General features: G+C 33.1%; 1 pseudogene; it reads left to right on the plus strand.

The window, feature by feature from the left end:
- Window positions 1–27643, plus strand: part of LOC112915568 (myotilin-like) — a 117704-nt pseudogene that overhangs the window by 18968 nt on the left and 71093 nt on the right.

A 27643-nucleotide genomic window follows, 5' to 3' on the forward strand; every position in this document is an offset into this window, starting at 1 on the left:
CCTAGAGAGGCATACACAGATGAGTGCCATATAATCTTTTCCCAATTATACCATCACCCCTATCCAAGCAGCTGCCATTTATTGAGTACCTCCCATATACCAGACACTATATGAAGCATGTTTTCTACACGTGATGACTGTTTTTGAAATATTCCTTTTGTACAGTGTATTGTAACCGTCATTTCACATAAGGAATTGAGATTCAAAGAGGTTAAGTAATTTGTTTCAGAATTTACCTGATATTAGTCACCTCAAGGATAATGTGCCTATTTTTATGAGAACTACTTCATCACCCATAACAGATATGAGTTATGCTTGCCAAGTTCGTAATTACGCAGTCCTTTCTCAAGTACAGTTTGTTAGATCAGGAATAGGCACTGGAATCCATCTAGACTATTAATATTCTCTTAGGAATTTGAAATTGGGATTGAGGGATTGCAGTTCATTTGCCCAGAATAATTAAAATCACCTGAAATAAAGTCAGGATCTGTTGGATGACACTGCATCGGTAAGCAGAGCAGAAAGAACTAATCTATAAGAGGAATGAAGTAAGCATGTAAAGCAAGGGAGATGTGAGCTTCCTTATGAGAGTATTTTAATTTCCTTTTACAGGGTAAGGTACATTTGATTACTTGGGTACTTTTGTATTTTGAGAAAGATCCAAGGAAACTATTGTGCAGTTCAAAAACCATCAACGATGTGGTAGTAATTTACTAGAATATAAACCAAACTTCCAGTCTAGTGTGCTATTGCTGTTATATCTAATTACTGATAATTTTAATAAGGAATTAAATCATTTAGCAAGATCACTAATTTTTCTCTATGTTGATACATATTCATCATGACTGCTAGTTTTTGTTTATTTTTAAGTAGGCTCCACCTCCAGTGTGGAGCCCAATGTGAGACCTGAACTCATCAGCCTGAGATCAAGACTCGAGCTGAAATTAAGAGTTGGATACTCAACTGACTGAGCCACCTAGGTGCCCCACTAGTTTTCTGTTTTTAAATTTACCACGTGAAGGAATTCATGGACACTAGATCAGATCATTGTATATCAAATTTGGATCCTTCTTCTAACATAAGATTTTAATATTATGTTATCTTTAATTCAACAGTGTCATATGTCTAACCTACTTGTTCTCTTCTGAAATAAATCATTTCTTTTTATAATGCTGAACCTAAGCATCTATTAGAAATTAGTGGCTAATATACTGAGAATGGTAGGTTTGGAAAGGAGTAGGTAGCCAAGTATTTCTGTTAACTGGAAAATTTAACATGTAACAAATATGTTTTTAAATTACCCTTCTATTGGGGATATATTCTCACAACAGATATGGAGGAAAGTGATACAGTTGAAGTATAACCACCAGGACATAGTGCTTACTGCTGCTACTACTACTGATACAGCTACTGCTGCTGAAACTATTACCACCACCACCACTGCTACTGCTACTACCACAACCAATATAACCACCACCAAAAGCACTACTCCTGCTGTGGCTAACATTTATTTACCAAAAAATATTCGCCGTGTGTCAGCACTGTTAAAAAAAAAAATAAACTCAGAGCTCTGGATATAAAACCAGATATCATTAGTTCATGTAGCTCATATTTGGAGTTTATGCTGTATTATCTTTGATTTGGGAAAGCCACTGAAATTATTTGAGAACAATCTTCCTAATCAGTATAATTTCAGAAGTTTTATAACAATTACATGAAGCGCGTGAAAATGCTTTCTGAACTATACAACATTATACACATTTAGTTATTTATACTATGTTGTTAATAAATGCCTGCCATTGGGGATATTAATTTTAATTAATAGTATAGAAAGTTACACTCATGATAATTGTGAAGTAGCACTGTAATCATATAAGTTATCCTCTAGTAATCAATTATGAATATCTCCACTGTCTCTATCTTCTGATATATTTATTTTTTATTCACAAAAGACATCAGGCAATCATGCTGGCCATATTTTGAATAATTACTATTATTTTACTATCTATTTGAATCCCTATTCTACCAATATACTCAACATTGACATTTGGTGGAATGGATCCCTGAGTTCCTTCAATATGTTTCACATCTATCTGCATGAAATGAGAAGCTCTGTTCCATAATGAATGATGCAATATACTCCTTTTAAATAAGGATTTTATCAGCCTATATAACTAATGACAGAGTCACCTAAATGACCAGTTGGCATCATTAAATTTACCAACTACTGTGCTATCATCAATTCCAATTAAATCCTAAGCATGTCTTTCACCAACATGTAAACACATTTTCTAATTGGGAAGTACTATCATGAGTAAATTTAATGGTGCCAAATTGGCCATTTAAGCGATTTAATAGTTTAGTGGGAAATCATTTGGCTTTGAAGGTATTCCTTTTTTTATCCCTCATATTTGTTGCAGCTGGGAATATCCATGTGACAAAGATTGCTAGAAAAATTGATACTAGTCTCATATAAAGTAAGTTTATTACATTTAGCAGTGATCATAGGTATTTTCTGGGAGGTCACATTAGCCCAGCAGCTGAATTGAAGTTATGAAACCCTGAAGAGAGATACTAGATAGCCAATAGGAATATTTGGGACAAGTAAAATTATCAGGAGTTTGACTTGCAGATAATGCTGAGGAAATTGTTTTTACCCATGAAGTATCAAAAAAAAAAAGAAAGGAAATGAAAGAAAGTTTGGACAGGTATCTGGCTTCTGTTACTTGCTTGTTTATCCTCAGCACCTAGAATACTGTCAAATAGATGAACTGCAGAAATAGCTCAGTGATGGTATGATTTTCTGTGTTTGAGCATCTAAGTAAAGGACTGTCAATAAAAATAATAGTATCTAATATTTATTGAGCTAATTACATTCTGAGGACTGGGAGATGAAGGTTTTACATGTTCTATATACTTCGATGTTCACAATAACCAAGAATAGCGTCAGCCAGGATTTTGGACAGAAAGCAGAACCATTCTAGATATTTGTAGTAAAACGGAGTTAGGAATTATGTTTTCAAAGCATTATGGGTGTTGAGATGTGGACTCCAGGAATGATACCAAGCCTGTAGCAGAACAGGACTACTAGTTGCCATCCTGCCATTGCTGCCTTCAACAGACTTAACACAGACATCTCCACATCTTTACTTGCCAACAGAAAACAGCCAAAGCAGCTGGAAGCTAGCCTCTGCTACATTTATGCTTTCCAAATCTCAGAGAAGTGTAGTTCATTTACAGTGAGTCATGTTTTTTTTCATTCAGAGCTTCAGCTGGATGGAAGAAAAATTGTTTTTAGCCTTTTAGCCTTTTCTATATAGGAAAGAATGAGGGTAGGTAAAACAAGATTAATAGAGCCACCAAATGTATTTATTGCAGACTTTCCTATTCTCCTATCTGGATATGGAAATTATAAGTCAAGTAGTTTAGGTAATTTGCTCATGATCCCAGAACTAGCTATGCAGTGAAGCAGGGATTCAAAATCAGATGTATTGGTTAGCATGCGCTAAGCTGGAGAAAGAGCAACAGGAACCTTTCACAATTTCAGAGGCTTATATTAACAATGTCCATTGTTTTCCTCACTCTGAAATGGCCACGGCTGTAGGATTTAGGTCATAGAAACAGAAGAAAAGAAAATGTGATGAACATAATAGTGTCTCTTAAGCTTCTGCCCAGAAGTGACACACATTATTTTCTCATATTTCATTGACCAAACCAAATCTCAAGGCCACATCTCAGTTCACTAGCGTAGGGTTGAGGGTATATAACTCAAACCAAATGTTTATGGACAAAATAGTCTATCATGCAGATCTGTCTGATTATAAATTCTGTGCTCTTATCTATTGGAAGTCTTTTCTTATTCCCTAAGACATTATGAAAAAGACTCAGACAAGTGGAAGTATGGGCTTCATGGAGAGAGACCCAGGTTGCTATTTGCTACTCCATTTTTGGCTTAGATTCTACAGTGAGGTGCTGTGAGCAGCTAAATTCTTTCCTCCTGGGGCCAGATTTTTTTTTTTTTCTCATAAGTCTCTCTTGGGACAATCAGGGCAATCTTTTGATGGTTTTAGTTAAGACTGCTGGATTCAGAGAAATGAAGGGTCTCATCTTCTGATGACTTACATTTCCTATCCTTTTGGATAATTACCTGTGATGAACTGAGGGGTCACTAGCACAGCCATTCTAAAACTCTTTCACATATTTAATTGTCATAACTTACAAGGTAGGTACTATTGTCAATCTTGTTGAGAGATAAGAAAACTGAGGAACAGGAAATTAGACATCTTGCCTAAAGTCACCCAAGGCAGAGACAGCATGTGTGTTTTATGTGTTATTGCTTTTTGTTTTGCCAGACCTTGCTGCACGTGAGGGTTCTGGGACCCAATGATGGTCAAACAAACATGGCCTATGGCCTCATAGAACTAGTCTAGAAAGGAAGATATGTGTGTTTATACATGTAAGCTGCATACATATGTATGTATATAGGTATATATGTTGCAGAATCACAAGATCATGTAATTACCAACTTGTGCTTTGAAGGAAAAATATTGAGTATCTGAGAATATAAAACATAAGAGATAGGACTTAAAACTTTGTATGAGTCACAAAAGTCTTCTCTGTGAAGGTAAAATTTGAATTGACAAGTTTACTAAGTAAAGAATGTCTGAAAAAGAATATTTCACCAGTAGAAACAGCAGTTGCAAAGGCCCAGAAACTGGGGAAAATGATAAATTTTAGATAGTAAACAAAGACTAACATCAATGGGACGGATAGGAGAGGAAGCTAGAAATAGGACACGGTCCATATTATCTTGAGGGGGCCTATAGGGAAAATCAATGATTTTGATCTCTATGTTAGGAGTAACAGAAATCTGTTGAAGGACTTTGAACTGGGAATGCCATTTTAGATTGCATTTCAGGTTTTTATGATTTTTTAAAACACTGATTTATTGACCTGCCTCATTTTCATGTGTGTCCGAACTGACAAAAACATCTTTACCCAGAATTTTAAGCTATATCAGGAGAAATTACTGTGTGGGTATGAGTGGTGAGGAAGAGTATGGCATATTGAAAGTATAACATCACAACATAGAAGGCTGCTGAAAAATTATGCAGACACTTGCAGATCAAGAAGCAGTGAACATGTATAAGGGCCACTGTGTCACAGAGACAATTACAAGAAAGGATTTCACATTAAACCTGACGTAGCTATCCTGGAATTGTAAATAGAGCAGTGAGGGAAATAGAAAAGTGAAACTGTGGTTTGACTTAACCAATAGGAACTTTACCAAAGCAGGAATTATTTTTTCTAGAGTAACACAAATAAGAAAGAAACTATTTGGTGGGGAGGAATCAAGGTCAAAATTTTTGGCTAAAAATGGAGACATATGTCTTCTTCACGGAAAGAAATATCAGGTGACTGTCAGAATCAGGCCTCGAATGTTACGTTAGGATTAGAGATTATCCTACTTTGACATTTGTGAACTCATCCAGCACATTTTTTGCCTTAGTTCTCAGCGGAAACTCTGAATTTTGGTTGCCAATAAAATAGAATAACTTTTGTTTTATGTTTTTAGATGAAGAAAAAATGTAAAGTTATTAGAAAAGAGAATTTAAGGAATAATTATGAAGTTAAGACTCTCAAAAGGCATGAAAAGACTTAAGTCTTGGGAACACCTGGAAGCTAGGAATCAACCGCCACCAGGATTTAGCGGCCTCTTCTTTTTATTTATTTTTTTAAATCCCCCTCTCTCTGCTCTCCTGACTGGTTTTCTTAATCTGGCAGAAAATATGGTCAACAATTATTATGTTTATTATAGTATAGTATATTACATTATATTACGTGTTTCCATATAGTTCCAACCACTGGAAAGATACTTTCTTTCACTGCTTTTTTATGGCAAATCTCAAAATTTGGGGGAAGAGATTCATAAAAGTTTGGGTCAGGCACTATCCAGAGTGATGACAGGATCACACTCACAGAGATCATGATATGAGCCACAAATGCCCATATAATGGTACTTTTGGTGAGGGATACCTCACCAAAGGAAAAGGAGGTGCTCCTGGTAGAAAAATATGTGATTTTCCATTTGACAAGGTTAACTATTTTTCATCCTTCATAAATTTGCTAAGACATGTTATTTCTTGACCATCAAGATGAGAATGACATGTTTTTTCTATTGTTCCTGTAGTTATCCCTATCATGATCAACCCCAAAATATATTTGACTTGTTTGTTTCTTCATCTGTTCCCCTTACAAAATGTTAAGTTCTTTGAGGACAGAGACATCACTTTGATAATATAATATCACAAAGACTGGCACATAATGTAGTGATAATAGAAATTGATCCTTATTTTAATTGGGTACATTTTTGGAGGCACCATGCTGATAAATTTTATGTGGATTATCACATCTATTCCTGATGATAACCCTATAAATCAGTTACCATTATTATCTCCATTTTACATAGAAGAATATTTAGACTTTGAGAGGCATGAAGCTTAAGGTCATGACTAAAGTGTGTTAGAGCTGGCATTTAAATCCAAGCAGTACGGCATTAGAGTGCTTATTTTTAATCATGATGCTAAAACCATTCTTTCAGTTATAAGAAACAGGAAAATTATGTTACATAAACCTGAAACATTTCATTTTGTTTTATGAAGCTTTAATCATGAACATTTATTACTTATTTAAAGAAGAAAACTTGATTAGCTCTAAAAATGATGAATATAGCATCTGTGTAGACAAAGTGAAGAAAGAAAACAATTGTTTGCATAATATAGGAAAAAAAACAAAATAATATAGAAGGCAGGTTGCTGTTGTTTTTTCAAAGTTTAACTGTCAGTAACTATGCTAGGAATTTAAGCATATTATTTTTCCTGATTTTCCCAATAAAACTGTTGAACAAATGATTGCTAAATTGATGTTGAGATAGACATTATAATGAGTCTAAAAGAACAGAGCTTTTAAAAGATAGCATTGGGATTATATCCACATTTGCTGTATGACAATGATAATTCATAATTACTTGAGTATAACATACTAACTATGGAAGTATAAGATACATTTACATGAAGAGTTCAGATGGACTAGCTAATTTTACTTGGTAAACAGAATGTCACATAAAAAATGTATGCATAAGTCTTACTTCATTTTGGCCAAAAGGTTTTATAGATAATATCTATATCTCCAGAATCATGTATTTAAAAGCTATATTAATTATAGAATTAGAGAGATACATTTGCAGCACCAATCATCATTCATCTTAATGAACAGGCACAACAAGTCTTAACATTTTTAAATCACTTAAATAAATCGCAAATATATAAGATAGTTATCTTAGTATAGTATTGATACAAGTAACCCTTATGTTATAACAATGCAAACCAAAAGCTATATTTTTAAGCATAAAGATATTAAGTTACCCAAATATAATAATCTAGGTAGCAGGAGGACACAATAATTTGGATTAATAACCTGCACATCATGAAATACACCAACACTCATTTTGGTTCATAAATAAATTTCTCTCTTGAATGTTCTGTAGCATTGCTATAAATTTATAACTTCTTCTGAATTCACAATTATCAGGTAATGAACTCTAACTAAGTGGATATTTGGATTATACTGATAGCATTTTACCACAGCGATGTCAAATATTTGTAGAAGCTTTTTAATTTGATTTAGTTGGAGATACTAAAATTAGAATTGTGGTTTTGTTAAGATATATGGAAAAAGAAATATAGAAATATTTGTGTTGTTTTAAAAAACATGCATCTAGCACACAATTCTAGAATTAAAAAGGGAGATAAATTGTGTTTCTACTAAAAATACTATGAACAGATATATTGGTCATATTTAGATCCAGGGTATACATTGATCATTCACATGCAATATGTTTATTCAGATGTCTTGTGGCTAATTTGAAAATTAAAAAAGGGGATCCCTGGGTTGCTCAGTTGTTTAGCACCTGCTTTCAGCCCAGGGCATGATCCTGGGGTCCCGGGATCGAGTCCTGCCTTGGGTTCCCTGCATAGAGCCTGCTTCTCCCTCTGCCTGTGTCTCTGCCTCTCTCTCTCTGTGTCTCTCATGAATAAATTTTTTTAAAAATCTTTAAAAAAAAGAAAAGAAAATTGAACAGGTATTTATTCTCTTAGTCTAAAAAAATTCAGAATATTTTGAAGCTTATCTGGTAGGATCATCAGAAGCTTTCTATAGCTTTTGACTTTAAAATGTCATGAATTTTATACTTTAATACATGTCCTATTTATATCTACAAACTGTCTGATTATTGGCATAACACAAAATATATTACTAGCTACTTCTTGGCAAGTGCTAAGCCTGAGAAATATTTTTCTACCCATTGAATCACAAGGCAATATACACTCAAAGTTCCATTCAGACCAAATATTGTCCCTGTTCTATTTTATAAAAATAATAGATAGTGCCAAGTACTAACAACTATTTTTAGGATTAAGCTCTTTTCATAATAATGTAACACTACAATGTTTAGTCTTAAAAGTGGCTGTCATAGATATAGAAAACTCTGTGCCTTCCTTTCTAAATAGATTCTGGGTGACTAATGGGCTAACTTGGTTTATATAGATTATTATATTTAGTTAGGCTTTCGAAATTTGCTTTTTCTTAATTCATGGTATATTGAGTCAAACAAAAAACAACATAGAGAAAGAAAGAGGGGAAAAGAGACAAATAAGGAAAGAATACAAGAGACTGAAGTAAAGCATAGATATAAGGAATGAGAATTGAGAATACCTCACATCATTTTATTGAGCTAATACTTATTGAGAACCTATTCTTTATAAGCAATTTGTTAAAAAAAAATAAAGCAATTTGTTAGGCATGATTAAATCTTGTCCTGTAGGATTCCCAGGTGTGGAATGACTATAGTCGAAGTTACAGAATAAACATTTAAGCAATAATAAATACCTTAGCATGGTAATGTGTTTTAAAGAAAAGGTTCTTTAGTGTGGGTCGAGCTCTTAGATTATGTATTACAGCTATGTATTTCTATGGAAAGGAAAACATAGATAATCCTGCATTAACAGGAGTAAAAATGTATTATACTACCACAAAGAAAAACGTACTAGTGGACACTACTAAATAAAACTATTAGCAACTATTCCATGGACCCAAAATGTTCTTTCCATAAATGCCTTATCATGGAAGTTGATTCTATACTCATTTTTCCAGACCTATAAAAAGAGCATAAAATCCCTAAAATTATATATATATATATACTGAATTTTTTTCTTCATGAATTTATATTTGATAAATATACATGGCATTAAAAATAATGTGCAGTATCAATATTTAATACCAGAGTCTCCTTTATTGATAATGTGTCAAAGATATGTGAACAGTGTATACCTTGTGACTACTATAAGGTAATCTGGTTTTGGCCTAATATTTCACTGCCATGTGAGGTATTAAAACAGTTTGGGGATATAGAAACAAACAGTCTTGAAATTTTAAAAACACAGTTGAAATTTTGTATTTATAAAACTCCCGTTTTATAGGTTTAGCAGTAATTGGATGTTGTTAGGACTAGAATGTTAATACAGCATTTATTAGAATTAGATTTGAGTACATTACCCTTCCATGTTATTAAAAGATGAAGCATAATTCAGAAATGGATTTTTTTTTTAGTTTCTTGCCAGTTTTTTTCCTCAGTTTCTTTTTTTTTTCAGTTTCTTTCCAAGTCTTGACATATGATCAATTGCTTTATGTGGCTATTTGAAAAATAGTATAACGTTATCAACTTCTCAACACGTATTACCTCTGGGATCATAAAGCAAGCACACATACATATTTCAAAGTGCATTGGCTATTAAGTTGAACATATTTTTTTACTAGTCAGATATAAACCAATATCAAGCATCCTTGCTAGAGTATATATGTTTATCAGGCTATATATATTGCTGTTTCAATACATGTGCTGTGAAGCTTGGGACAGAGTTAGCAGTTGTAGAACCCACAAGAGTGTGGTCTACAAAGTTTTTACTCACGTATTTCTATCATTAAATTGTTTGAGTATACCCACGAGCATGCATATTGATTATATACATCTACCACTATATCATTATGTAAATTACATGTACCTACCACTATATAAAATGGGCATTGTTAAACATATATAAAGTTAGAAATTAATTATTAAGCCATACATGAAATAAAAATTTCTTGAATTAATTTAATTATTGTAAAAAATTATTTCTTTATCTGATTTTAGTGGCTGTCATAACTAAAAAGAACACTACAAAAATTAAAAATCCAAATGAAAGAAACGTATAGTAGCTTGTGCATACTCAATCACAGCACTCATTTTTTAATTTTGTACTTAGGTTTTGCAAAATTTTTTGTCAAAATTCAGTTAGGACTTCTTCTTGAAACTAAATTATAATCTAAATTAATCTACTTTGAAGGTAATGAATTTAACATTTAAAGTTTAAAACTGGGCATCCCGGCGGGGGGGGTGGGTGGGGTGGGGCTCAGCGGTTTAATTCCACCCTCAGCCCAGGGTGTGATCCTGGAGACTCAGGATCGAGTCCCACATCAGGCTCCCTGCATGGAGCCTACTTCTCCCTCTGCCTGTGTCTCTGTTTCTCTCTCTGTGTGTCTCTCTCATGAATAAATAAATAAAATCTTAAAAAGAAATAAAGTTTAAAACTTACTGACCCTCATCCTTTTAAAACTTGTATAATTTGAGAATTGTAGAGTTGAGACCTTTTGGAGAGTGGTAGAGCTTTTGGAATTAATACAAATTATTTTCAAGAATTAAATAATTGTGTAATAACTGAAATACATTTAAGTAATTTTTTCTCGATATTTTCCTATTATCTCTTGCTTAGTACAATTGAAACCCATGGGTATTACATGTAAAATAAATTTAAGTTTTGTTTGGTCTGGCTGGGGGCCTCAATACTGAGAAACAATACAATAGAGCAGAAGTAGCTGTATAGTTAGCAGACAAAGTAGACTTCAGAGCGAAGAAAATAATGGGAGCCAGAGTGAGACATGATAACCCAGATAACCCACCAAGAAGACACAGCAATCTAAATGTGTGAGTTCCAAACAACAGAGATGAAAAATATGTGATGCGGAAATGATGGAAATGAAAAATAAAATAGACAAACCACAAGTACAGCTGGAGGCTTCAACACCCCTTTCACAACAAATCATAGAATAATTAGAAAACCATCTATATAAAACTCATTAACGCCATCAAATGAATAAGATCCAATGGATGTTTGTAGAACACTCCAACCAACAACACAAGAATAAGTTATTTTTGCTGTTGTTGTTTCTAGTTTTCATTTAAATTCCAGTTAGCTAAGATATATTGTAGAATTTAGAGATTCATCACTTACATATAACACCCAGCGCTCATCACAGCAAATGCCCTCCTTAACCCCATTACCTATTTAAGCCTTCTCCTCACCCACCTACCTCCAGCAACCCTGTTTGTTCTCTGTGGTTAAGAGCCTGTTTTATGGTTTGCCTCTCTCTTTTACTCCCCTATGTGTATCTGTTTCATTTCTTAAATTCCACATATGAGTGAAATCATATGGTATTTTTCTTTCTTTGATTTGACTTAGCATAATACACTCTAGCTCCACTCAGGTCATTGCAAATGACACGATCTCATTCCTTTTGAGGTTTTCATTTATTTTTTTAAAAAAAGATTTTATTTATTCATGAGAGAAAGAGAGAGAGAGAGAGAGGTAGGGACACAGGCAGAGGGAGAAGCAGGCTCCCTGCAAGGAGCCCAACACGAGACTTGATCCAGCATTCTGGGATCAGGCCCTGGGCCAGAGGCAAAGATGTTCAACTGCTGAGCCACCCAGGCATCCCTGATGTTTTCTTTTTTAATCCATTCATCCATTGATGAACATTTGGGCTCTTTCCATAATTTGGCTATTGAAGATGATGCTCCTATAAACATCAGCATGCATGTGCCCCCTCAAAGCTGTATTTTTGTCTCCTTTGGGTAAATACCTGGTAGTGCAACTGCTGGGTCATAGGGGAGTTCTATTTTTAACTTTTTGAGGAATCTCCATACAATTTTTCCAAAGTGTCTGCACCAGTTTGCAATCCCACTGACAGTACAAGAGGGCTCTCTTTTCTGTGCCTCCCGACAATACCTGTTGTTTCCTGGTTTGTTAATTTTAGCCATTCTGACAAGTGTGAGATAGTATCTCATCATGGTTTTGATTTGCAGTTCCCTGATAATGAGTGATGTTTAGCATCTTTTCATGTATCTGTTGGCCATCTGATGTCCTCTTTGGAAAAATGTCTTCTGTGGATTTCTTAACTGGATTATTTGATTATTTGAGTGTTGATTTTGATAAATTCTTTATAGTGGATACTAACCCTTTATCAGATATGTCATTTGCAAATACCTTCTCGCATTCCAAAGGTTACCTTTTAGACTTCTTGATTGCCTCCTTCATTTTGCAGAAGCTTTTCATCTTGATGAAGTCTGAATAGTTCATTTTTGCTTTTGTTTTCCTTGCCTCTGGTGACATGTCTAATAAGCTGCTACAGCAGAGGTCAGATAGGTTGCTGCCTGTGTTTTCCTCCAGAATTTTTATTGTTTCCTGTCTCACATTTAGATCTTTCATCTATTTTGAGTTTATTTTTGTATATGATGTAAGAAAATGGTTCAGTTTCATTCTTCTGCACATTGCTGCCTAGTTTCCCCAACACTATTTATTGAAGAAACTTTTTCCCATTGGATATTCTTTCCTGCTTTGTTGAAGATTAGTTGACTATATAGTCATGGGTCCATTCCTGGGTTTTCTGTTCTGTTTCATTGATCTATCCTATCCTTTCCATGAATTTTCATGTATCTGAAGACTACTTTCTTACCATTTTCAATTAGTTTATTTTGTGTCATGTCTCTGTATCTATATTTAAGTGTACTTTTTAAATGCAAAACTTCCTCAGAGGGGCTGGTCAATTATATATTTTTTAAAGGAAACCACTTAAAACCATCTGTTTTTAAAATTTTTATTATTTGCTTATTTATAAGATAATTCTATGTGTAGCCTGAATTATTTTTATCATTAAATCAAAATATTCAATTAAAGTATCAGTTAAATATTCATGGTGAAGAATTCAGTTACACACATTACCCTTACTATTATTACAAATTGTCTTTATTAATAAATCCAATTAAGATAGCCCAATGAAACCCAGATAAAGAGCAATTTATTTTAACTCAATTATATGCAGTATTTAATGGTCTGTTTATTATGCTGAGCAATAAGCTAAATCATGTCTAGTGTAAAAGGAATCATTACAAAACCTCAGAGTCATCATTATTTAGGCTAGTATCTTTAATTTGAGCAAAGATATTCATACTATAAATAAATTGTATGTTAATATAATCATTTGTGGAAGACATGGGTTACTTATATGATTGTGATCATATCTGTTGATATGGAACACATTATCAAAGGAAGAATGGTGGGCTGTTTGTCCAGAAAGTTCATTTCAGTCACGACCCTAGAAGTAAATCAATGTTTGATCTTGGACGAGGGTGACTCTTGACTCAGTTTCTTCATATATAAAGTAGATGTCTCCTCTATCTACTTGCAGATTGATTGTTGTAAAATAACAATTCATAGTTTCAGTCAGGATCCTTGACTTCAATATGAAGTATTTACTTCTTATAAGATCTTTCTAAAGTATTAAGGGCTAGGCAGTTCTCTTCTGAATCAATATGCACTTGGTTTTCTCAGAACTTGGGAATAAGTATTTACACTTTGTATTAAATACTTTTTCAGGTTAGATACTCGCTTAACTTGTACTCTGGCTACCAGCTCTCACTTAGCTCAATATCTAGTATCAACAGAGTGATAAATCCAATCACATGGGGTGACAAAACAAATAATCAATCTAATTATTGGACTTAACTTTATCCTCATATTTAAACATGAGCATTTATTTTTTTTTAATCTTATAGAAGTAGGGGAAAATCGTAGAATCTAGAATATCTTTTCCCACCAGCTCCAGATTAGATACTAAGACCATCTCTAAAAACTTAAAATGTAATAGAATAAGTTTAAAAAATTAGTTTTGTTTTATATTTATGGCATTGAAAAAAAACCTTTATGGTTAAGCAGAGTAATTATATAAAAATATCTTTTGGGTTTATTAAATCCTTTCTGAAATACGTGTGGTTTTTTTAGAATTATCTTGATATATTGTTTGTGTATGTTTGGTTATTCTCATTTTGGTATTTTATTTGCTTTCTATCATTCCCCTTTCAATATAAATATCTAATATTACAAATTTATTTTGACAAATTGTTTTTCATATGATAAAATAGAATATATTAAAAAATTAAGTATTAATTTAAGAAATGTTTTTGTTTATCCTCTTTATACTTTTTTATTTATAAATTTTTTATGTAAAAATATTTCTACTTAAGAAATGTCCCTCCTCAATTACCTTTTTTTTATGTAAAAATATTTCTACTTAAGAAATGTCCCTCCTCAATTACCTTTTCCCAACTATTAGAAGAAACCATTAAGATTTATATAATCTTGGGATACCTGGGTGGCTCAGCAGTTAAGCGCCTGCCTTTGGCTCAGGGCATGATCCTGGAGTCCCAGGATCAAATCCCAGGATTGAGTCCCACGTCAGCCTCCCTGCGTGGAGCCTGCTTCTCCCTCTGCCTATGTCTCTGCCTCTTTCTCTGTGTGTCTCTCATGAATAAATAAAATCTTAAAAAAAAAAGATTTATACAATCTTATGGTTCAGTATGTCATCATTTTGTTAACTACTATTTATTGATCCTATTCAGTTAGATGATTATTTTCCTCAAATTTTGTTGGCAATTTTTTAAAATTTATTTTATTGTGACAGATACATTAGAAAGGTAAAAAATAATTTGGCATATAACATTATTGAAAGATAGATTGATCATTTGAATGAGTTAATCATTTTGAAGCCTTGATGTAATGTGGCTAATACAATAAAATCAAAGATGAAAGAATATGATACAGTGAAAAATGATAATATGTTGGGAATTTTAAAAGACACTAGGAAGTAACAAGATTTCTCCAAAGTTTGAGCTCTAGCAGTGTATAAGCTTTATTTGGTATATTTAAAATGTATCACTACTATTCTGATATAAAGGCCTGCTATTTACTTTAAGACGGCTTTTTAAGAGTCAGAAGCATAAGGTTGACATCTAATAACCATCCATCAAATTCTAATGTGACTATCATTAAAATAGACTTACTTTTTGGTATATGTAGGTTAATGATTCAATTAGTTTCAATTACCAAAGCCTGTCAGGCAACTAATCAAACATGTGGAAAGGACATTTTTATTTTATCTCTAACAATTTTGCCTGGGAGTCAGAGTTGAAAGGGAGAGATTTTCTTTTTCAGATCCTAAGTAAGCAAAACTGCCACAATACATTTATAAACACTAAAGAGAGCATAACTTCTTATCATTATTTGGTATATTTGATAAGGTACTAGTAGATTACTTACCATAATGCAAGACTGATGCTTTCAAAATACTGGCAAGAGTTGAAAGACCATTGATATAATGGAAATGAGAGTAGAGCCAGAAAACAGAAGAATGCAATTTCAGTCTCAGCTCTGCTTAACTGTGTAGCAAGGACAAGTCCATTTAGGACAAGTCCACTTACCTCTCTGGAGATTTTGTTTAACTCAAAGAGAGATACAGATTGAAAGAGAGAGGGAGGGAAGGAGAGGGATAGAGAATGTGTGGGTAGTATATAATGTACTGGCTTTGTTATTGTTTGGATGAAGATCCTGAAGAGTCTGATGAAAATCTATAGGTTATCTGGTTAATGCATCTATATTGACATGCATCTTTTGCCTAAAACTTTAGAAGTTCAAGGATACCCAGGAGGTAACTGTCATGGTTTCCAAATTAAAAAAAAAAAAAAATCCCTGAGCCAATCATTTCCAATTGGAGACTCATAGTTCTTCTTAGTCAAGTTTTGATGTAGATTAATTAATGACAACTCACAGACAATTTCGGTCAGATATGTCAGATCCAGGAGTGACCTGAATCTATTCCATATACAGCAAACTTTAATTACTGATTTGACCTATCATTATAATTCCATCACAGAGCTAGTAATACTGAGATTCTTCTCTCAGGACCTAAGAATGACATTTGAAAGAGTAAGTTATAGAAAGTTATGTAGATTGGCTTCCTTTTTAAAAATATTTTATTTATTTATTCATAAGAGACACACACAGAGAGAGAGGCAGAGACATAGGCAGAGGGAGAAACAGGCTCCCTGCAGGAGCCCAATGCCGGACTCAATCCCGAGACTCCAGGATCACTCCCTTAGCTGAAGCAGATGCTCAACCACTGAGCTACCCAGGCATTCCTGTAGATTGGCTTCCAATGAAAAAGTATTGACATTAAAAGTATTTGGTGGAATCTGTACCTGTTGAGAATTACTAAAAGCTCAATGCATTTCAAGTGTTAGACTTTTTAAAGCGATCAATCCCATTTATAATGATAATACTCAGTTTACACAAGGTCAGCAAGTGACTTGTTGGCCTCCTCTCTAAAATTTCTGGAGCATTATTAAAACACTATAGTATTATTAAAATTTTACTAAAGCCTCCAAACTTTTTATCAATAGCTTTCAAAATATAAATGTTTAATATATTATCATTATTCTGAAAATGTTAGTGCAGGCAATTGGTAAAATTCTTCAGTAGTTGCCAAATAGCAAAATGTTGTCTAGAGACAATGTGTCCCTGAATAATGTTGGAGAAAGGATGCAAAGACTTTATGTTTCCATATGTAAAAATAGCAGCCATCTCATTCCAAATCATCTTTATGCCACTTATCCAATAATGGATATAGAAGACCAGTTAAAGGTGTTATATGCAACTGATGAATAACTGAACTCTACATTTGAAAGTAATGATATGCTATATATTGATTAATTTGGTCTAAATTAAAAAAAAAAAAGAGGGGCCTGGGTGGCTGTCACTTAAGCAGCTGCCTTCTGCTAGGTCATGATCCTAGAGTCCTGTGTTCGAGCCCCCTGCCAGGCTCCCTCCTCAGCTCAGCTCCCTCTATCTCTCCCCTTGCTTCTCTTCTCTCACTCACACACTGTCTCTCTCAAATGAATAAATAAAATATTCAAAAAAAAAAAAAAAGAAATAGTAAACAATCACATAAAAACTTAAAATTTTTTTTAAAAAGACCAGTTAATATATATTTATATTGATCTAGGCAATTACTAAAGGAGGGATTACTAAAGCCAGAAGCAGGTAGAAATAACACAAAGGAAATATATTATATTTCAGAAAATCATTAATAATCAAATGTCTTTTTTACATGTGTATACTTCCCAAATAAGCTGGAATAGGATGAAAAGCCCTGCATCATATTAAACAGTGTTTTAAAATATACTTTTATCTATTAATTAGGAAAGGAAATGAGCTACAGGTTAGGGAGTAAAAACTTTCATCAAGCAACTACTATACTGTTGTTATTTTTGTTTTATGAAATTCGTGTAGAAAAATCCTCAGTTCATTTTCCACATTGGCCCATGCACAATTATTATTGCTGTATTTTATCTCTCCTCTCTACCACACTCAATTCAATTTTTATAACCCATTCTTCCTGACTCTGAATAAACTATTAATTAGAAATTGATAGTGCTATTTTTATGCCTATTTTACACTGATCATGTTGGCTGTAGGTCTCTTCTTGTTTTTTTTTTTGGCCTAAAATTATGCTTTTGCAAATTATTCATATTGCTTTATGTAGATAGATTCATTTCCTTTTACCACTGCAGAGTAATCTGTCATCACATATGCCATATTTCAGTTAAGAATTCTTCTAACAGTTACAATAGTTTCTTATCTCAAGCTTCCAAGAAGCAGAGTTTGGGATGGAAATTTTTGTTTAAGTCATTTATCGAGGGACTGCTCCTAGGATAAACTTGTAAGGGAGTGAGGAAAGCAGTTAAAGAAGTAGTTTCAGGACTCATCTAGCCTCAGCCTGATCCAAGGGACTCTTGAGTATGACCAACACTTCAGAGGTTGCCCCCACCCAAAGGCAAAGTCTGGGTTATTTATTTCCACATCAATCAGCCATCTGTAGGCTAACGGATGGCTTTTGAGACAGACCTAAATAGAGAAAAAGGAGTAGAAAGGTGGGTTTGGAAAACTATAGACGCCTCCTGAATTGGAAGCTTCTATCAAACAAGGTTGAGTCTCTGGAGAAAAGTGCAGGTGTGAACTATTTAGTGACCCACACTCAGGTAGTTGTGGAACAGGCACACAAAAAGCCCTATAAAGGGGAGATGGTCAAGGCCCGAATAGCATCTGCTGCAATTAGGTTGCTTATATCTCTTTATTATCAAAACAATAAAAGGATGAATATTCTTGTTCATATTCCATTTTACACTGTTGCAAGCATTTTCCTGGATCACAAAACAATCTAGAAGTGAAATTGCAGCACTGCATTTCACTGACATCTGCTAAGTAACACATTGATTATTCAATCATTTACACTACTACCAACAATGGAAGAAAATTCCTCCATTTTCCTATATATTTGCCTGCACTTCATGTTATTCTGAATATGAGAGAAATATAATGGGTGTTAAGTTTTATTTCATCATGGTTTTAATTTTTTAAATTACTCCTGAGTTTGAGTATCACTTCATATAGATGTTGGGTTGCCTTTCTATTAATTGTGTATTCATATTTTGACCATTTTAAATTTTCTTCTTCATTTGTAGGAATTCTTTGCACATATTTCAGATATTGAAGACAAGGTAGGAAGTATCTAATTATTGTGTCTTTGCTCAAATATTTACATGGCCATCGATCAACATAAACTATTTAAAAAACAATATCAGCACCATGGTTGATTTCCTTTAACTTCCTTTTTATGGGATTTATATTGCTATTTTTCAAAGTAGAAACTGTATCTTAGTATCCCAGATTGAACTTGGATTGTATCTTTTCATTTCAAAAGACTGTATCCATTTTGTTGATAGAAATTAAAAAAAGATGAATGACCCATATTCCTTTGGTGACAACAGCAGCTTGTAATAATATAGAGAAACTCAGTCTAGAAATGACAGTCTTTGGTCAAAAAATATTTGAGATCTTTATAAGAGTATGGACCAAGAATTTAAAATATATTTGTTGACAGTGCAGCAAAATTTAGTTCTTTTAAGAATTACTTGATGGATAACTAATTTTTACATCAACCACTAGGTTGAAACATGGTATTCTTGGATTTCTTAAAAAACAGCAAAAGAGCAAAATGCTTTCTCTCCAAAGCCTTCACTAATCCTTGATGTAAGGTACTATTTGCATATAAATGGAGTATAAAAGTATACTGCAAGGTATTTTTATTCTATTTTACATAGAGAGAACTAAGGCTTAGAAAGGTAAAATCAGGTATTTAAGATCAAAGCTGGCATTCAACCCTTATTGTGTCTGGTTCCAAAGACTATCTTTAACCACTACACTGTCCTGCTGTTCTTTCAGAGGACTGAGATGCATGTATCTGGGCTGGGGGAAAGCATGGTTCAAGAATGTGATTACAGGGAAAAAATATCCAGCTCATCACTATATGCCCTTTGGGTTTCATACTACTGAATCTTTATTGCTTGAGCAAAGATTCTTTGCCCAGAGAGCCTAAGAGTTGAATTTTTATTTTATACCTTTTAAGGCACCACTTTTCCTTGTCATGGATTCTCTGCCAAAACGAAAAAGTATGAATGCTTTGTTCTTTCCAGGATATTTGCATAACTCTGAGCCAAAATCTGAAAAAAAAAGTTAAATATATTGATCTATAATAATCTTAATATTTAAAAAATGATCATCCTTAATTTACAGAAATTTTGAGACTAATATACTATGGTCGAATAGAATGCAAGAATAGGCCTATATAAAGAAATGTTAATAAATTTCATGTCATCTTTATATATATCAAAAACTGTTTCCAAAATTCTAAAGTATCAGAATAGAAAAAAAAATCTCACAGTATACTAAAAATTAAAAATGTTACATGAAAAGTAGTATGTATATAGAAAAATAATAAAAATATTGCTTATTTTTGAACACTACAGGCATCTCTATTAAACTCCACAAAAAAGCAATGCCTGGGTGGGTCAGCAGTTGACCGTCTGCCTTTGGCTCAGGAAGTGATCCAGGTCCTGGACTGAGACCCACATTGGGCTTCCCGGACTCCCTGCAGGACTCCTGCTTCTCCCACTGCTTTTGTCTCTTCTTATGTCTCTGATTCTTTCTCTGTGTCTGTCATGAACAAATAAAATATTTTAAAAAATAATTTTAAGAAAACCTCCACAAGAAAGAGTCCCTTACTAACAGTATCTTAAATATTCCAAAATTTGTAAACAATAAAGTATGAAGAGATCTGGAAATGCTGACATGAGTTTAGCTAAAACGTATACAAGAGAAATTTCAGTTCAATTCATATTAATATTCTTTAAAGAAAGAGTACATCGTTCTGTTCATGGAGTAGCAATGATTGCTTTTCTAAAATGATAAAATTTGCGATTTGCAATGAAGCGGCTGGAGTAGAGAGTATTATGGTAAGTAGAATGTCAGAGAAAAACAAATACCATATGATTTCACTCATTAGTGGAGTTTAGGAAACAAAAGAAATGAGCAAAGGGAAAAAAGAGAGAATGGCAACCCAAGAAACAGACTCTTAACTACATAGAAGGAACCAATGGTGACCAGCAGGGAGGGTTTGGAGGGATGGATAAAATAGGCAATGGGGTTTAAGGATGACACTTGTGATAAGCACCAGGTGTTGTACGGAGGTGTTGAATCACTATATTATACACCTGAAACTAATATTCCACTATATGTTAACTAACTAAAATTTAAATAAAAACTTAAAAAATAAACTACAAGATCTCATAACAAAATTTTGAAAATGATAACATTCTTCTCAATTTATTTTTTAAAATTTTTAAAAGATTTTTGTCTATTTATTTATTCACGAGAGACAGAGAGAGAGAGAGAGAGAGAGAGAGAGAGAGAGGCAGAGACACAGGCAGAGGGAGAAGCAGCCTCCATGCAGGGAGCCTGATGAGGGACTGGATCCTGGGACTCCAGGATCAAACCCTGGGCCAGAGGCAGATGCTCAACCACTGAGCCACCCAGGCTGCCCACATTCTTCTCAATGTATACAAAATATATTTTAGATGTATTTATTCTTCAAACAGAAAAGAATAAAATAATTGCAATACAGTTGAATGATTCTTATCTTTGAACGGGAACATTATCTCTAAGAATAAATATAAACAAAATTACAATGCAAGTGGTAGCCTTGCCTCTAGTTCTGCAAGAGTTCCCATTGACTTGAGTACTTTGGCTAGCAAACCAGGCCTGAGAGGCATTCCACAAAGCAACACAGGCAAGGTGAAGGGCCAGATTTGTTCTGAGACAATTGCTTTTGACATTACTAATGCAGTTGCTCTCAAAATGTAATGTTCACCATTCCCATAGTGAATGAGTACCTTCTGTTACCCAAAAGCCAAAATTCTTAAAAAGAAAAAAGTCAATGACCAGATGTCTGTCCTGCTAACTGGAGAATCAGATCAACTAAGAGCTACAATTCCCCAATCCACCTTTCAAAATTCCCATTGAAATGGCTCTGCCTAGAAATGCAATGTAGAAAGTAAAATTTATTTCCTTACCAAATATACTGAATTCTACTCTCTGATTTTAATAAAAAACTAAGTCCAAAACATGTTAAAAAATCCCCAAATTGTTGAGTCTGAAAAACATCTGAAGGATCTGACAGCAGGAGCATATGTTAAATCTGTACAAAGTCAAGTGCAAAAACAAAGTGAGACAGATATCCAAAATTACGTCACCAAAATCTTTTTTTTTTTTTTTAAAGATTTTATTTGTTTATTTGAGAGAGAGAGAGAGAGAGAAAATGAGTGCAAGTGAGCACAAGCAGGTTAGGGGCAGAGGAAGAGGAAGAAGAAGCCTGACATAATATTTCATCCCAAAACCCTGAGATCATGACCTGAGTTGAAGGCAGACACTTAACCAATTGAACCACCCAAGTCTTAATACATTAAATGCAGCTTAGAACGTACGAAGACCTAAAACTGTGTCTTGGAAAGAAAAATTATAAAACGTGTCTTTTAGATTAAAAAACAGGAAAGGGATATAAAAGGAGAAATAAGTTTCCACTTTGGTTCATTAAATGTAAAAGGCCATAACTGATTAGATGATGTGAAAAATCCTATATTTCTCTACTATCTATGTATTGGAAGAAAGCTCCGGATTCTAATGTAAGTTTGTAAGAATTGTTTCAGCGTCTCTAATTTAACATTAATATACTCTAGACAAGTTTTAGTATCTTAAGGGTTCTCTGTTCTGGAACCTGAAATTCTCTAAGGTTTTGAATTTGACATTTCATTTCACTTGCAGTATAATAACTGACCTGTGCAACAACAGTGATTGATTGGAATCTTCCACAAATTCAAGTATAATTAATAAATCTGGCATAAACACTATAATGTCAAAAGGGAGACAATTTCCATCTAATGAAAACATGTTGGATTCATTGAGCTACTATGTTTAATCTAACTCTGAGAATTTAATCTGACTCAAATTAACTCCAAATGCTGCTTTTTAAAAGTCCAGCATATGTAGCATAATTGTAGTAATTTAAAGATGGTCCATTTGAAGGTATATTTGAATTTCTTAAAAGAAGGCAATAACTGGGGAAGCCAAATTAGGCAGAACTTTACAAATTAGATTGCCTACAATTGGAAGATTTACTCTATTAGTCAATCTTTTTTAGATACTTAAAACTAAAAATGTAGACTAAAATCAGGTGGATTCTAGAAAGTAAACCTCACATATACTTCTAAGCACAGGAAACTTAAAAACTACTTCTTTTATGAAGACATTGGTTCATGGAGTTTCAAGTTGATGTTCACATGTTTAAATGGTCTATGTGTTCAGACTGATTTTAAATTCCCAAAGAAAGGAGGTATTTTCCATCCATAAATCCAATCCAGGGCACCTGGGTGGCTCAGTGGTTAAGCATCTGCCTGTGGGTCAGGTCGCAATCCCAGAGCCCTGGGATGGAGTGCTGCATCAGGCTCCCTGTAAGGAGCCTGCTTCTCTCTCTGCCTGTGTCTCTGCCTTTCCCCCTGTGTCTCTCATGAATAAATAAAATCTTAAAAAAAAAAAAAATCCAATCCAGAAGTAAGTCAATCAAATAAGTTTCAAGTTCTTGTTTATAAGGAACATTGTTTTATGCTTTATAATTTGTGCACTTTATCTGTTTTGAATTATACATTATATTTATCTACTCTAAATGTTCACATTAGATAATTTATTTGCATTAATCACAATATATATATATTTTTTAATTTATTTTTTCAAGTAGGCTCCATGCCTAGCATGGAGCCCAAAGCAGTACTTGAACTCATGACCTTGAGATCAAGACCTGAACTGAGATCAAGAGTTGGACATTTAACTGACTGAGCCACACACAGACATTTTTTTTTTCATTTGTTCCTTTTAATTATATATATATAATTTTAAAAAGGAACAAATGAAAAAAAAATGACATATTGGAATAAATTTGCTATCTATTTTATAGGTAAATATTTTCAGTATTAAAAATACTTATAAAAATTGAAATAAGAACAACTGAATACCTGAATTGGGAAGCAGGCCAAAATCACAGATGGGAAATTCAAAAATAAATATTAATGTCAAAGAGATTTTTGAAAAATTATTCCATTTTACTAGACAACAAAGAAATTCAAATGAGATCAGGTTTTTATCCATCATGTTAGAAAATATTCAAACTCAATGATTGTATAGTATGTGCAAAAGTGCTATCAAATTGGCATTTTCATATATTGTTGGTGAAAGTATGAAAAGACATAACTTTTCTTGAGTAAATTTAGATATATACATCAAAAACCATAATGTTATTATCCTTTCATTAAATTATTTCACTCTTAGTAATTTTCCTAGGAAATTAAAATAAAGATATATGATACAGTTTTGAAAAATGTGTTTATTAAAAATGTCCTTTTATTAATAAAAGGAAACTTTGGAAATGTAGCAGGGAATTAAATAAGAGTACTTCTACCACTTTGTATTGAATAAAGTTAAGGTTTTGTATTTTGTCTTAAGGAGTTGTTATTCAAATTTGAATTTAAAATTTCAATTGCAGAGTACTTCATTGTGGATATAATATACTTCATTCCTCAGTTCTCTGTTGAGTGCAATTCAGTTGCTTCCAGCCTTTAATATTCAAAATAATGCTGCACTGAGTATTTTTATGCAAGAGCCAATTGGTAATTTTGCAATTTGGTGAAAATTCCTGATTTAGAGAGAGAAAATACACTGCTTATTTTTAGGTATTGTATGGTCCCCTCCTTCTGAGTTGTACCATTTTGAATTCCCACCAGAAAAATAATGATCATTCTTGTTTCCTTACAGCTTTGCCAAAAAACATGTTTTCAAACTTTTATATATTTCTGAATAAAACAAAATTTTTCGGTTTTTTTCTGTATTATTGTTTCCTTGCTTATTATGAGCAAGATTGGGCATTTTAAAATATGATTTTAAAATCCATTTGCATTTGTTGTTCTGTGATTTATTTGTTCATGTATTTCCCCCATATTTTTATGACCTCTCTATGTATTAGGGATAGCAACATTTTGTCTCTGAGAAAAGTTACAAATGTTTTTCTCATTTTGTCATTTGCTTTGCCTAGCCAAAGATTTCTCTTATTTTTTCTTTTTTCCATTACTCTGGACCTAACTACTAATTATTATTATTTTTTATTTCTTCTGAATTACGAGTCACAGGAAGATTTTTCTCTAACTCTTGGTTAAAAGGAATTTACCTACTTCTATACATCTCTAGTTTTACATTTTTACTTTTTTTTAAGATTTCATTTATTAAAAAAAAAAAGATTTCATTTATTTATTTGACAGAGAGAGGACAAGTAGGGGGAGTGGCAGGCAGGGGGAGCGGCAGGCAGAGGGAGAGGGAGAAGCAGGCTCCCCACCTAGCAGAAGCCTAATGTGAGGCTGAGTCCCAGCACCTGGAGATCATGAGCTGAGCTGAAGGCAGACACAACTGCCTGAGCCACCCAGCGCCTCATTCTTTTCAATTAAAAATCTATTTTGAATTTATGCTGATTTTTGATGTGAGGAATGGGCCAAAGTTTAATTGTATCTATCAAGATATGAAATTGTTACAATATTTATATAAAAGTCTACCTTTTCCTTCCTGGTTTGAAATGCACCTTTACCATATATATATATTTTTTCTTTTCTGGGATCTGCTTTTGTATGTTTTTATTCTGCTTCATGCTAATTATCCATGTTCCAAAACAATGTTCCTTTAGCTAGAGGTAGGACTAGTTCTGTTCTCATTGCTCTAATTTAAAAATTGCTTGACAATTTTTGTTTACTGGTTTTTCATATAAACTTTATGATCAACCTAACTAGCTCTAGGAAGAAAATTTTAAGAACCTGATATTAAATTTATAAAAAGTCATCTTTATGAGGCTGAGTCTTTGTATATAAGAAAATAGGATGATCTTTTATTTGTTCAAATCTCCTCTTGTGTCTTTTAGAAATATAGGATAGTTTTCCTTATACAGACATTTCCTAATATACACGTTTATGCCTTTTCCCTCCTTTTGCATATATATTTTTCTGACATTAATCTAATTGGTCATCTGCCTATCTGGAGGTTATTGATAACCAGTATAAGGCATTTTAAGGTATATTTCCACTATGAAATATGAAAAGTATTTGGTTGTGGTATCATTCTATAATGTTGCAAGATGCTACCATTGGATAACTGGATAGGGTACATGTTAGCTATTACTTCTTACAGTTACATGTGAATCTACAATTATCTCAAAATTAAAAAAATATAATTAAAAAATAAAGATAGTCAAGACACCAGGGTGGCTCAGTTGGTTAAGTGTCTGACTCTTGATTTTGGCTCAGGTCATGATGTCAGAGTCATGAGATCAAGCCCCGTGTTGGGCTCCATACTGAGCTTGCAGTCTGCTTGGGATTCTCTCTCCCTCTCCCTCTGCCTTCCAACCCAGCCTCTGACTCTCTCTCTCTAATAAGGAAAGAAAGAAAAGAAAAGAAAAGAAAAGAAAAGAAAAGAAAAGAAAAGAAAAGAAAAGAAAAGAAAAGAAAAGAAAAGAAAAGAAAAAAAGAAAGAAAGAAAGAAAGAAAGAAAGAAGGAAGGAAGGAAAGAAAGAAAAAAGAAGAAAGAAAGAAAGAAAAAGAAAGAAAGAAAGAAGAAAGAAAAAGAAAGAAAGAAGAAAGAAATATTATAGCAACTGGTTATATACTTGTCATCAGGAGTAATTTAGGTAATGCATGTTTAAGTAATTTCAACATACAAAATATTATAGAGAATAAAATTATTATTACATATTATGTTTTTCTAACAGTCAGAAATCTACAACTTAATGAAAGACCTTCATTTTACCCATAAATGTAGGCTGTTCCAAACTTGTTTTCTCTTAGATATTCTTTGGGCATATATGAAATTAATGGAGCAGAAATGCTTTCTGGTGCAGTTTTGATACCTAAGATGACAATATAGTGATTGAGAAAATCAAGTATACATAAATATTAAAGCTATAAGTATTTTGTTGTGGAAATAACATTTGTGAGCAAGATGAAATTCCTAGAATCTGTAAAAAAAAACAATAAAGAAGTTATTAGAAAACTGAGGTGGACACTTGACGGGATGAGCACTGGGTGTTTTTCTGTATGTTGGTAAATTGAACACCAATAAAAATTAATTAAAAAAATAAATAAATAAAAAAGAAAATTGGATGCAAAAGTTACCACAAGGCAAAACAAACAAACAAACAAACAAACAAAACCTGAAATGGTAATATAAAATACAAAATGGAAGGAAATTTTCACTTTAACTGATAGGCTTAATATAACCAGGGTTTGAGCAAATTATAAATAGAAAAAAAAAAAAAACAACTAAGAGTCAAAAAGAAACTATGGAAAGGACATGATCTGTGTTAAAAAGAAGAGGATGTATTGCTTTTCTTTTACATTTTTAAAGTCCAATGTTTGATCAGATAGCATTATAGGATATAGGAAAACAATTCCCATTGCTGTAAATGTAAATTAGTCTGACAGATTTGAGAGCAATTTGGCAATATATATCAAAAGATACAATCACAATACCCTTGGATTTAGCAATTTGAATTTTAGTTTTTATCATATAAAATAAACCTATATATGTTCTTGAAAATACATAAGAAGTTCTTTATTGCTGCCGTGTTTGTCATATCAAAAGACACAAAATATTAAATGCCCTGCCATAGGGGATTGGCTATACTCACACCAGGAATTACCATAGAGACATTAAAAATTGAGATAATCTCTAGTACTGATATCAAAAAATTGGTAAATATATCCTTGAGTGAAGAAAGCATGCTGCAAAATAATCTATGGTACATTAAACATGTTATTTATACTCATTTGTGGGTATCTATACCATGTGGTATATATATATCACAAGAAACTGTGAAGTGTGTTTATGTGGGGAAGATGTGT

This window comes from Vulpes vulpes, chromosome 14, assembly GCF_048418805.1.
Source record: "Vulpes vulpes isolate BD-2025 chromosome 14, VulVul3, whole genome shotgun sequence".
NCBI lineage: Eukaryota > Metazoa > Chordata > Mammalia > Carnivora > Canidae > Vulpes > Vulpes vulpes.